The following is a 14433-nucleotide window of genomic DNA, read 5'->3' on the forward strand; positions in this document are numbered from 1 at the left end:
CAGATTTCATATTTGACATTATTTTAAAATTGTAAGCAACAACGTTACTGACATGACTCCTCAGGAAAGGTATTTGCCAATATGTCTGACAATGACCTAAATTAAGAATCTAGAACCCACATTGTAGAAAGCAAAAATCACTATCTTTTGACAACTATATGTGTACTATAGAATGTGCCTGTGTGTGCACACACATACACAAACACACTCACAAAGAAGAACACACACACAAAATAACTAATGTATTTAAAATATATTTAATCATGAAGCCACCTAACCTTGGTAAAGGTTATTATGCTTGTAAAAGTTTTTACTAAAAGCATGGTGAAATAGTTCATAATCCCTTTAGTTTACTTTGGACAATAAAAAAGCTAATAGACTCACAATAGTCAGTACTTTAAATATTCTCTTCTCTTAACAGAAACTGAGTCACTAGACCATAAAAAGAACATCCTAGAAAAAGAAAGAAATCACTGTCCTATCATTTACCTTTATATGATTTCTTTTAATTGCCCAAAGATTGAAAGGTACATAAGCTTTTAGGTTGAATTTGTGGATGTGAAAGTTTATAGAATCTAAAGTTCAGCAATGATGACTACAGATCAATTCTGCTTTCCCCTTTCACTCAACTGATGGATGGCCTGCACATGTTCAGTTGGGTTTTCTGGTTAACAGTATCCACCATTATCACCATGATGCTCACTCTTCTTTCTTAGTAAAAATGTTTCTTTTAACATCCTTATTTTACGGTAATCTTGTATATTAAATTTGAAATTTACAAAGGGCTAAACATACTGTGTATTCTTTCCTTATTTGCCATTCCCGAAGATCATAGAAATATCTGTTTTACAAGTTACACATATTAGTCTTTTTGACTGGCAATATCTTTTTTCTCACACAGTGAATGCCACTAGCATGATTCAGCCTCCTTTGATATATATTATACACTGTATGATAAATTATCAAAATGTCATTTATTGTTATACAAAGTTAGTTCTTAACTGGTGTTTTAGAGGATGCTTGTCCCATTGAATGACAATGTGCAAATTCTATCAATCCTACATACACAGTTTTTAGAGTCATTAAAAGTTGAGATATATTTATATTCATAATTGATAACTTTGAAAAAAAGAAAATTACTATCTATTCAGTAGTAAAATACAACCTTAGAATTTGGTTAGAGACCTAGTGAGATGATTCAACAGGTAAAAGTGTTTGTTGTCATGCTTGAGAACATGAGTTCAATCTCTGGAACCCACATAATGGAAGGAAAGAACAAATTGAACTTTAAACACTCACATACACTTTTACTTCCACATGTATATAATCTCTCTCTCTCTCCCTCCTTATAGCTCCCCCCACAAATAAATAAATGCAAACATGAATGCAAAATAAAACACATTTAAATTCATTATAAATCCTGAGATCAAAGATTTAAGAAAAATTTGGACAGGAATTTGATTCCTTGTTTATCGTTATTCCTTAACTTCCAAATGTCTTTTTCTCCTAACTATTGCTTCATTCTGAGTTTAGTAGTAAAGCATATCTTTATGCACCTTGAGTATTCAACACAAAGTCTAAATATTCATAAAGCATTGCAATAATTCTAAAATCTTGAATATTGACCTTCTCTGTGTTCTTGATTTAAGTAAGGACTCCAATACTCAAGGAGCATATATAATTTACAAACTACTTGACCTGTTTCCTTCCTTTAAGTTCTTTCCCCTGCTGGTTTAACTTCTTGCGACTCCATCTATTGTTGACAAAAAATTACATTTAGTTTTATAATAGCTTGGGATGGCCCTTTCTGATAATGGTTACTACTTATACCATAATACAATCATAGTCCTTTAGTTTTTCTGTCAATTTAGATGAAGCTATTCATTAGGATCTCTGTAGTGGTACCAGTATTATTTTAAATGATATTCATGCACAATTATCACCGTGCTTACAAACATTAGTTCATTAAATTACATTAAAAATTTTTAAAATTTTACTGTTAATCTATAAGATATATATCACATATTTATTATCTAATTCTCTGTTTCTCTCTATTATTTATGTATCTGTGTTTCTTGTGTTATCTATGTATTTATGTATCTATCTATCATCTATCTATCAATCATGTATCTATCAATCATCTATCTACCATCTCTCTCACCTTCTATCTGTCACTTTATGTTTATACCAAAATAGATCAAATAAAATAGTCAAAAGCTAAGCAAATACTAGCACATTTTCTAAAATCAAAGCAAATTTGCAAGGAAATTTTATTCAATGCTCTAAAGAGATCAAAGTTTGTGCACAAATATAATTGCATGTGAGATGATATTTCTCTTCTCATTTCTATTAAAGTTACAATGGTGAAAAAAGACTTTTAGTACCAAAAGTCCATTAAGTATGACTGCTAGGTAGATGCCTTAGTGAGTAATGTGCTTGATGACCTCCACTGCCATAAATGCATAGGACTGCTTGAAGGTCTGTACCACTGCAGGGGACTTGTTGACCTCTATTCTGGTCAAAACAGCTCAGGTTTCACTGAGAAGCTAAAGTGGAGAATGAAAGAGACAGAGACCTGATGTCAATCTTTATTTTCTACTCTACACATTTATATACAGTTTTGTGCACCTACATGTACACACACACACACACACACACACACACACCCCAATGTGTATGCTAGAATGAAGCTTTGAATAAAAGAAATAGCAATTTAGGAAGCTTACATCATCTTAATTCTGCACTGGTAACTGCACTCTCAGCACATTTCTATCTCTTGACTGAGGGGAAATGGCCACTATTAGCCTCCATTTACTAGAGCCAGTTTGTCCTGCTGACAAAGAAATCCATTCAGCAATTGTCACTGAGAATGTAAAGATTCCAAGTTAGATTTCTAGCCAAATTGGGTTTTTATCAAGCTTTATTTCTTTTACTTTTTTCTCCTTTTCACAGAACTTCTCATTTTTCTTCTATTGTTTCTCATTTAGTGAATACTCTTCACTTTCTTTTCATTCTTTCTATAAGTCAATCCTACCATTTTGAATTCATTCCATTGCAATCTGGAGGGAACATCAAGCAGCACATGCCCTCCTGTGATTTTAGGACTAACATTATTGTGATCTTCTTTAGTGCCATGAGTCATGGAGTTATGGTTTTGCTATTAGATGACCTGCATTTTCATCCTTCTGGTTTCCAGTAATAATTTCTACAGACTCTTCTCTATTTCTTAAAATACCATCGTGTATCAATTTAAGGGTTTTCTTTATAGCACTTATTTCTGTGTCATTGGTGCACGAGCTGGCTCATACTAAGGTTAGAGCAATCATAAATATCAGTGGTCAAATACAATTTCTTTTTTCTAAAAGAAACAGTGAACTTTAGTAAATCCAGAAGTAACTGAGTCCTTCAACCTAAATTACACTGAGGGTTGAATATATGGAAGGATTGCAATTTTTCTATGAATATATACATTATACATTTAAAACACAAGAATTTAGAGGAACTAAATTTGCCAAGCAATCATAGAGAAGTGAAGAATATCATTTTATACTTCCTACTATGAGACTGATAGGATCTTTCTGTGAGAAAATGCAGAAAATGAAGAACATTCCTATGTAGTTGCCCTTCATAGGGACTAATTTTCCTGTTGTCAATTTTGCTTTAAATCTGTTACCCAGCTGATTTGAGAAACAAAAAAATCACTAAAGTTAAATTATTTTAATAGTATATATTAATACATACTAATTAATAGGTATACCAATATATTATTATATAATGCATTGACAATATTTAACTTATTAAAAAAATTAAAATATATATAGTTTTAATTAGTAGTCATTTATATATTGAATACTGCATGTAATTTATCGATTTATTTCCATTATCTATGTATAAAATTAGTAAAAAATATACAGAATGTGTATAAATACACATATACAAGGTTTCTGTACTATACACAGTATCAAGTATATGTACAGTACTTTAAAATGTATTAATAAATTTTAACAAGATGAGTAAAATTAATAAGGTACACTTCATAAAAATACTGAAAACCAATGAAATCCAACATGTTTCTAAACCTGAAATTATAATCATATTAATTAATTGTTAGAAGTGGTGTTTCATCTCTTAAATAATCATTAAGATAGAAAGGATTAACAACAGTCTTGGCTGAAAAGACTGATGAAGCATAGGAACTGCCTTAGATTATAGAAAACAAAGAAAAATTTTCTTCTGAATGACTTGTTGAAGTAATTCTACTTGCAAATTGATTACAAGAAAGATCAGACAAGTGTGAAAAGATTCATGGAAAAAATGTCTTTTTAGAAAAAAAATAATTATAATAATAAAAATGTTAACATAAATGAAAAAGAAAAAGAGAAATATATCTGTAGGAGGGAGGGGGTCGCTAGTTTGTTCTTGCTGTCTGGCTCTGGCTAGTTTAACCCTGAAATAATCACACAGAAACTGTATTAATTAAAACACTGCTTGGCCCATTATCTCTAAGATCTTATTGGCTAACTCTTACATCTTAATTGAACCCATTTCTATTAATCTGTGTATCATCACATAGTTGTGGCTTACCAGCAAGATTCTAACTAGTGTCTGTCTCAAGCAAAGGATTCACGACTTCTCTGACTCAGCCCTTCTCCCTCCCTGTATTCAATTCTCTCTTCTCTGCCTACCTAAGTTCTGCCCTATCAACAGGCCAAGGCAGTTTCTTTATTCATTTATGGTAATCACAGCGCACAGAGGGGACTCCAACATCAGACATCTAAATAAGATTCAATAAATGTTAATCATTTAACATGACAGCATATGATTATTGCACTTTGTTAAGAAAAAAAATGGCTTGGTAAGATTTCTGTCACAAGAAAATTCTTATGACATGTTAATGGAACCCAATAAATACCATGACCAAAAGCAACTCGGGAATAAGGGAGTTATTTCATTTTTTTCTTAGAGGAGACCATTTGTCATAGAAAGAAATTAGGAGAGAAACCTGGGGGAGGAACTGGAGTAGAGAACATGGAGTAATTTTGCGATATTAGTCAGGGTTCTTTAGAGTAACAGAACTAAAGAACTTAAAAGTGTGTGTGTGTGTGTGTGTGTGTTTGTGTGTGTGTGTAATGTGTGTATGTATGCATAATAGATACAGTGAATTTATTAGAATGACTTATGGACTATATTCCTATTAATCCAGTAATGGCTGCTTTACCAACAAAAGATCCAAGAATTCAGTAGTTGTTGAGTAAATGAGGCTGGGTCTTTCAGTTGTTCTTCAGTATACACCATAATCCTAAAAAAATAGGCTTAAATGCAAGAAAAGGAATGAATTTTTCAGTGATAGCAAAAGCCTACAGGCAAAGAATGCAACCTTCCTTCTTTCACATCCTTATATTGGCTGCCAACAGTGTGACCAAAATTAAAAGTGTATCTTTGCTCACTAAAAGATACATGTTATAAGTGTGTTTTTTTTCCACTTCTAATGATATAATTAAGAAAATTCTTTCATAGATAAACTCAGCTACTTGGGCTTTAGCTAATTCCAGATGTGGTCAAATTGACAACCAAGAATATACAAGACAAGTCTACCACCTGTCTACTTGTCACAATCATATCTCCTTTGTCATGCTTAATTTCCAAATGAAAACAATAACTAGTCCATAATTATTCTTAACATGATAAAACTATCTCTCACATAATCACATATATACTATAAATTTAAAAGATCAACATCCCTTTTAGTACATCAAATAAATTTTGTAATCCCTGGTATTCTCTTAATTGATGTTGCATTATGCAATTGAAATCTAAGAATAAAAACACTAATATCTCTATGAATACTTTCTTAAGAAAATATAACAGAAATATTCATACCAATTATAATCTTTATTTTTGCAACATGTCACACGGTGTAAGCTGGTATATATATGCATACATATATACACACACATACACACACACACAACATATGTGTGTGTGTGTGTATGTATATATCTGCCTTCCTCTACTACCCCTTCTGTATTTCCTCTACCCTCAGGGAGCACCTCAGCAGATTTTGGATCTTTTCCTGGAGATGTGACCACACCTTCATTCCTGATGGGTCAGTGCCCTTAGTCATCCTGCCTGGATTAGACTGCTGTAGTTTCCCATTGACTTTATTAATAGGACATGGAAATAGCAAGAGATGCCCTAATCTCCCACACTCTAGAAATAATCTTTTCTGTCTCCATTGTAGAGAAGCAATGCGATTTCCCTGTTTTGATCTTTATCAGTCTTCTTAACACTGTTATTACTTTCTTACTTAGTGTGCTAACTTAAAGGCATCAGAAGGTAAAAATGGTGAAGGGGAAGTCTAAGCCATGCAATGCAATGTTTGCTTCAATACAATGTTTGCTGTGTCTGATGGCAGGAACAGTACCTATTCTGGATTCAAAATTTCTAGGCCAGCAAAACTTAAGGTCATGGGAACAGGAAGAACATTTTTTTTCTAGTAGATCACTAGGATTGATAATGAGTGAAATTATTTTCTTTTCTTCCAATTAATTCCTGAACCTATGGCTCCTGGGATATGGGTTAAACTGTACCATATGTTGCACACTAATTCAAAGCCTATACCACCTTTTGTAGAACACTGCCCCAGCCCTCTTGGCTAGCACCTTCTAGTTGACACTGTATCTGTACCTTCAAAAGTGCATTATATCATTCTATTAGGCTAATTGGTTCAAAATAATAAGAAACAGTAATACCAGTAGATTCAATGATGTGTTACCACAGGCACACTTCTGCAACTGTGAATGTATTCCTTTTTCAGAAGCCATACTGTGTAGCGTATCATGATGGTGGATAAGACTTTATGTAAATCCATGTATGGTGGTGGTTTTGTCAAAAGCATTGCATACATAAAAGAGAAATTCATAACTAAAAAAAAGTATTTATTCCAGTAAGGACAGAGTGTTGTTATTTCCATAGAGGAAGTGGACCAATATAATGAACCTGCCACCGGGTTGCTGACTGACCACCCCAGGCAATGTGACATATCTGTGAATCAGTGCTTATCTCTGCTGTTGGAGAACCTGACATTTAGCAGCAGCAGTACCAGTCAATATTGGTGATTGGAATTCCATGTCAATGAGCCCATGCATAAACTCTACTGAATGTTTTTTTTTTGTGTGTGTGTGTGTGTGTCTGTACCACATTGACACAAACTAGAGTCAACTTAGAGGAATGAGTCTCAGTTGAGAAAATTCAATCATGAGATCCAACTGTAAGGTATTTTATTAAGTAGTGATCAATGTGGGAGGTCCCAGATTATTGTGGGTGGTGCCAACCCTGGACTGGTGGTCCTGGGTCTACAAGAATGCAGAGTGAGCAATCCAGTGGAAGCAAATCAGTAATCAGCACCCCTCCATGGCCTCTGCATCAGCTTCTTCCTCCAGGATTCTGCCCTGTTTGAGTTCCTTTCTTGACTTCCTTCGGTTATGAACAGCAATGCTAAAGTGTAAGCCAAATAAACCCTTTCTTTTCCAACTTGCTTTCAGTCATGATGCTTCATCACAGCAATAGAATCCTAACTAAGATAAACTTGACCTCTGTCACATTGCCACTTTGTTCATGGTTTCATTCAGCAACAATAGGGATGGCTGGAGTAAGAAGCTGACAACCCACAGAAGAGGTCATTTGATTTACTTGATTATTGAATTCATTTCTCCTCAGGGGATGTCACCTTTTGATGAGCCTTTACATGGGATGCTTGCATCTTCACATCCTTTGCACCTTTTGGAGAGATCTGTCTATATAATTAATCCTCAAATATCTTTCTCACAATTTTTCCTACCCATTGGTTACAGCCTATGAATCAGAGACAATTGCATATCTGACCATTTCTCCTTCCAAGCAAAATGCACACTGTGAACATTTCCCCTAACTTGAATCTTTCAGGGTTGTCTTTGAAAGAGGTTGTAATGATGCAGCTGTCCACTTCTGAGAAGTACCTGATAATGTGCAGAACCATGAGGAAACCATGCTCTAATCACTTTTTCCTTAGTCATTTAATAACAGATCACATCACATGATGCATTAACTTCATGCTTAGCAGCAGATGCCTTGTAATGTGAATTGAAACAATTGTCACTCTATTGTCAACTATTGTCACCTTCCTTATGTAACTTGCTTTTGCCTTGAGGACCTGCTCAAACCCACACACATTATACTTTCGTTTGATACTGGATTACTGCTGCTTTATGTCCTGATTTATGACTTTATAATTCAGGGAAAAAACAGCACATTGTGGGCTGCTCAGTTGCCAGGGTATCATGGTGTCCCATTGCCAAACATTTGATTTTCATGAAACCAAATAGCAAGCCAAAATCTGTCTTTTGAAGGTTGAATAATTGTCTGTACATTATGACAGAGCCTTGCTCTCAAATCCCCAAATTCTCTTATGTGATTTGTCTATAAGGGCTTGCTAAAGGCTCCAAATAGCAACCCTAAGTGCTAGTGACACCTAAGTATCATTGGGTCTGCTGGATCATATTTTCAATTGATAGAGTAGCCTGAATCTATTGAAAAACTTTCTCCTGTTTCAAGCCCTTCTCAAAATTAGCAATGTTCCAAGTCATGTAATATACAGGCTATGATAAAACACCCAAGTGAGAATAAGTTGTCTCCAGAGTTCAACTAGGTCCAATAATGGTTTTTATGTCTTGGTGGTTGGAGTGGTCAGGTACAGTAACATATATTTCCCTTAGAAGCAGTAACTCAGCCTACCACTGTTCTCCTTAGAATTTCAAGGGAGTAAAAAGTCCTTGAATTTTGTCGAGATATGTTTCCAATTTCTGATGCTTAATGACATTAGCAAAAAGTCTTAAGTGGTTGCTACCTCCTGCTCACTAGTGTAATCAGCATAATGTTATCAATATAATAAACAAAAGTGACATATTGTGGAGCAGATTATCAGCTACCTATAATTAAGTTATGCCACAGGGCTGGAGAATTGACGTAAAACTGTAAAATTTTCCTGCTATATTTTCTCACCAAAAGAAAAATGTTTCTGTTAGTCCTTATGGACAGCCTTCAAGAAAAAGGCATTTGTCAGATCAATAGCTGCATTCCATGTAGCAGGAAATGTGCTACACTCTCAAGTAAGGGCATAACATCTGCTAGAGAAGCTGCAGATGAGTCACTGCTCGCCTGAGTGCTTGTTACTTAGCTGCCATGATTGACAATCCATAAGTCTTCTTCACTGTCCAGACAAGAAAGTTAAAAGCAGATGTGGTGGGAACAACCACCCCTGCATCTTGCAAGTCCATGACGGTGGCACAAACTTGTGTAGTTTCTCAAGGGAGTGGATAGTTTGTTGATTTATTCTTTTGCCTTGCAAAAAAAGGATTCTAAAGGCTTCCATTTAGCCTTCCCAATCACAGTAGCCCTCATACCACATGTCATGGGACCAATGTGAGTTTCTGCCAACTTTGAGCATATATTGCCAAATTATACTTTCAGGAATGGGAAAATAGGTACATGATGAGTCCAGGGACCAACTGGATCTACTAGGATTTTAGGCTAACTTTAATTATTCACCATACCTTCATAAGTCCCTACAATGTTACTTGGAGCCTCGTAAAATCAGCATCAATTTAGAGCCAATACCCAATATACCCCTGAAAGTCTAATTGTTCAACTTTCTCTCACTTGATAATTTCCCTTGTAAAAGGTAATGAGCTCATTCAGAAAATGACTTGAGAATGGCTAATGATCCTTCCTCAGGGGATCTTGGCCATCTCCTTGTTTCATGGGGTCTGGGACTGTATACTGACTCTAAATGGTATCTAAGATTTCATTTTCTCTTGGTCCAATAGTACAATTCTTTCATTCATGTGAATTTTTTGGGGGGGGTACAGATTAAACAAAAATGCAGTAACCTTCTTATCTATTTCATGCCTGGACCACTATGGTTGATTATCCAGTGTCACCATAAAAATAGTTTTGTATGTGCTGCCCATTATGGGTTACGACATCATGGACATTGCTTTGTCTGTTTTTATTATTACAATATCTAAAACCATCTTGCCTTTGAAGATTCATTGCTTCTACCTGACCCCTGCTGTTTTGGAGCCAAATTAAACTTTTTGCTTTTAATTCATCCAACTGAGCAAAGTATTCCCAACTAGTATTCCATATATCCTCATCCTAAATTCTAGAATAACATTCTTTACTAACTAATAGTCTTACTTTAACCACCAATACACTCCAAGGATGGAACTTGAATTTTGCTGTAATTCAGACAACTTGTAATGAGTGCTTTCATTTGTTCTCTGTGCTACTTGAGCTCTGTGGCTGCTGCAGAGAAGATTCTCTTCCAGGAAAAACTTAGAAACCTTTATACTGTTTATGTACATTTTGAGTCATTTAGTTTTATCACTGAGTTTATTGTTGCCCTTCACTGTATTCTGAGATGCTAAAACTTGATTATGATTATCAAAAGGATCGTTCTTTTCTTTTGTCAGTTTACCTATAGATGCTAAGAGCAACCAACCAGCATCATCATTTTGCTTATTTTCTAGAAACTGTCAAGTTTTATATACAGAGTCACCAAATCCATTGTCTCTCACAATTGGTAAATCAAGATAATCAAATGCATCTGTTACCCTAAGTTGGTAAAATAGTCCACACCATCAGTTTTCAGTACTCTCTGAACTCCCAGGAGAGATATCAGTAACTGTAAATGTAAGCAAATTGGGAAACCAATTACAGATACATAATAAAATATTTATTGTTACATTTCTCTTGCTTTGAGAACAACTTCTGGTACCAAAATATGTATTAATCTGTGTTCGCAATATATATATTTCATTTTTCAACTAGGCTGTGGGGTAGTTAATTCCATGCTAGTTGAAAAATGGTCATGTACCAATGAAAGGTGCAATGATTCAATAGTCATTCAGTCTTATGAGACTGAATGTCTCAGTTTGTCCTCCATACACATCACAACTTGCACATGTAGGTTCTTACGCTAGTCAAGGAATGGATTTGCCAGCTAGAGCAAACAGGCTAAGAGAATCAGTTTCCTGCTTCCAAGTTCTTTAGATGGGCTGCTAGCAGAAGGCGTGCCCAGATTAATAGTGTATATTCCTTCTTACACCTGTAAGAATGGCCAAGATCAAAAACACTGATGACAACTTACGCTGGAGAGGTTGTGAAGTACAGGGAACACTCCTGCATTGCTGGTGGGAATGCAAGTTGACAACAGTCCCTTTGGATGCTAGTGTGGTGATTTCTCAGAAAATTAGGAAACAACCTTCCTCAAGACACAGTAATACCACTTTGGGGTATATATCCAAAGGATGTTCAATTGTTCCATAAAGACACATTCATAGCACCATTGGTTGCCATAGCCAGAAACTGTAAAAAACCTAAATGTTCTTTGACCAAAAAATGGATAAGGAAAATGTGCTACATTTACACAGTGGAGTACTACACAGCAGAAAAAATAATGACATCTTGAAATTTGCAGGCAATTGGATGGATCTAGAAAACATCATATTGAGTAAAATAACCCATACCCAGAAAGACAAACATATGTACTTACTACTAAGTGTCTTTTAGACATAAAGCAAAGACAATCAGCTAACAATTCACAATCCCAGAGAACCTAGACAACCATGATGACTCTAAGAGAGACATACATGGATCTAATCTACATGGGAAGTAGAAAAAGACAAGATATCCTGAGTAAATTGAGAGCAGAGAGCCTAGGTCAGTCCTGTTCAGGATCCCTGGCAATTGGCTCAGTGCCCTAGAGATTCCATGAGCACAGGGTAGTTAACTCTGGACTTCCCTGTGGAAGCTTTGCTGCCTCTGGCCCCCACAATCTTTCTTTTTCTGAAGGTCAACCTGGTCACAGAATTTAGGTAAGGAAAAATGACACACAGGTTTGCCCATCTATTTGGGTTTATTTAATTCCAGATGTATTCAACTTGACAACCAAGAATAGCATTCAAAGCTGCTTAATATCTTGTGCTCATGTTCACTATGACTTGTTTTCATCTTATTTTCATGCACACCAGGCCTGTTTGTCCAGGAATGTCATTTTCCACAGAGGGCCTGAATGTCTCATATCAATTAGCTATCAATAAAATGCCACAGAAACATTTCCATTGACTTATCTCACAGCATCCCTTCTGCAGTTGGATGTTCATCTTCCCATAGTTGTCAAGTTTGTATTAACAATAACATATTATATTACTATTATGATTAAATCTTAATATTTTATTTATCTCTCAAAAATTAACAACAAACATGACCAAAATAAATAAAGACTATTCCCATTTTGAAAAATATATTCATACTTCTTCCACTTAAACTATAAAACATGACTAAAAATATTTATAAGTAAATAAAATTTAAAGACAGTACTAATAGAATGTTTTCAATAATTTTGGAGGCACAAAATATTTACATTGTCAAAATGTTAAAGTAATGTTTTGCTTTCCCTCATTTTTTAGTCTTTCCAGAACAGTATCGTTTATATATCTTGAACATTTGAATAGCTGTGGAATCCTCCCAATCTGCTAATCCGTAATGAGAACATGATCATGATTAAATCAAAGCATACACTGTGTGTGCCTCTGTACGTTGGGTCCTCTACTTATTTAACTAACCCTGTGTGATTTTCACTCAAAACAAATTATTTCTCATGTATTCAAAGGGCAATGAGCAATTAGAACATAATTGATCCAACTGAGCATCAGATTTCAGTCTTGTGCTAGGAAAATGGTTTTGAAATAATGTCTTATCCATTAGCAATTTCATCTAATTCAGAAGACATTTTCCTGAATGTGAGAAGGCCATTGGCTTGGATAAGAGTTAACTACCATCACAGACACTACATACCTTAGAGTCTCACAGATAGATTAAATCAAAATCTTGCTAATTAAACACTGAAGTGTCTGTAAGTTAGTAATTGATGACTTATCACCATAGTTTGCTACATTTTTAACTGTATATATTATATTTTGTTTGCTTGAGATTTTTTTTGAACACATGGTACTTTTTTATTAAAAGATGGATTTGAGTTTTGGCAGTGCCATCAAGCTATTATAGATATATAAATCTGGTGAATAAAATGAATTATTCAGCTTAACAGTGATTTTTTTTTGATACAGGGTGTTTCTTAGTATCCTTAGCTATTCTGGAACTTACTTTGTAGACCAGGCTGGACTTGAACGCAGACAAAGACTCGCATGCTGCTGCTTCCTAAGTTCTGTCATTAAAGACATGGACCACTACTTCCCAGCTAACATTTTTTTTTTATTTTTTAATCATATTATGCATCATGTTAGTTTAGAGTTTAATGCATTAATAGCTCAAAATAGTCAATTCCTTAGAAATTTACTGAGTCACTCTGATGAATTAATTTGAGAGAATTTGAAAATACAAGGATGATTAAGACAAATATCTATCTTCCATCCTTGTTAGAAGGCAAACAAACTTTAATAAAAAATAGGAACAGATAATTTGCAATAATCAGTAATAGAAACAGACACTAGAAGAAGGGAAGAATTGATGTGAGTGCACCACAGCTTCAAAAACAAACAGAATTAATAAAACTGATTATAATTCTGAAATTATCACTCTCTGAGTTTATTTCGAGTGAAAGACATATTGAACACATTGTCTCTTCACCGTATTCAGCGGCATTTTATCGATTTTTGTCCCCAATGGCATTAAGGCTCAAGGAAATTAAGAAACGTGTAAAGATCATAAAGATTTTCTGCTAGAGTCTAGAATTCGAACTCAGAATTTGCTTTACAGAAAGCCATTTTTCTCAAATCTGTTCTTAGAAAATAATTTTCTAAGACAGACAGGATAAAGTGAATGGCTAGCAGAGGATATCATGAACACTGTTCATCAGTAAGGCAGTAAAGTAAGACTCACAATAAAATCAAGTTGGGCTATATGTTCAGAAACACTGAGGTAATATTGTCTTCAACCGCTTAAGAAAAACACAAAGAGAATGATGAATGATAAGAGGCTTGAGATTTCCAAGTCTGCAATTAACAGCATGTGAATGGATTCAAGAAGGATATAACTATATTTGATATACGTATTAGAAAGCTGACACGTTAGGAAAATTTTTGGCACAGTCTTTGATAAGCTACTATTAAGAAGGGTGACATAGAGCAAAGGGGATGAATCAGAAACAATAAGCTACTATTAAGAAAGATCATGTAGAATAAAAGCGGTGAATCAGAAATAATAAAGTACATGTGGGGAAAGTAGAAGGTGAGATCTAAAAGGAACAAAGACAGAGAAAGAAAAGCCATTCTGAAACTACACTTGTACTCATGCCATGTAACTGTGAAGTGTCATTTAGGCACAGGTATATTGAGAAAAAACTTTTATGCATTTAATTTAAACATTCATTTC

The sequence above is a fragment of the Microtus oregoni genome, unplaced genomic scaffold, assembly GCF_018167655.1.
Source record: "Microtus oregoni isolate MIOR12 unplaced genomic scaffold, Mior012 000068F_ref0000429, whole genome shotgun sequence".
Taxonomy (NCBI): domain Eukaryota; kingdom Metazoa; phylum Chordata; class Mammalia; order Rodentia; family Cricetidae; genus Microtus; species Microtus oregoni.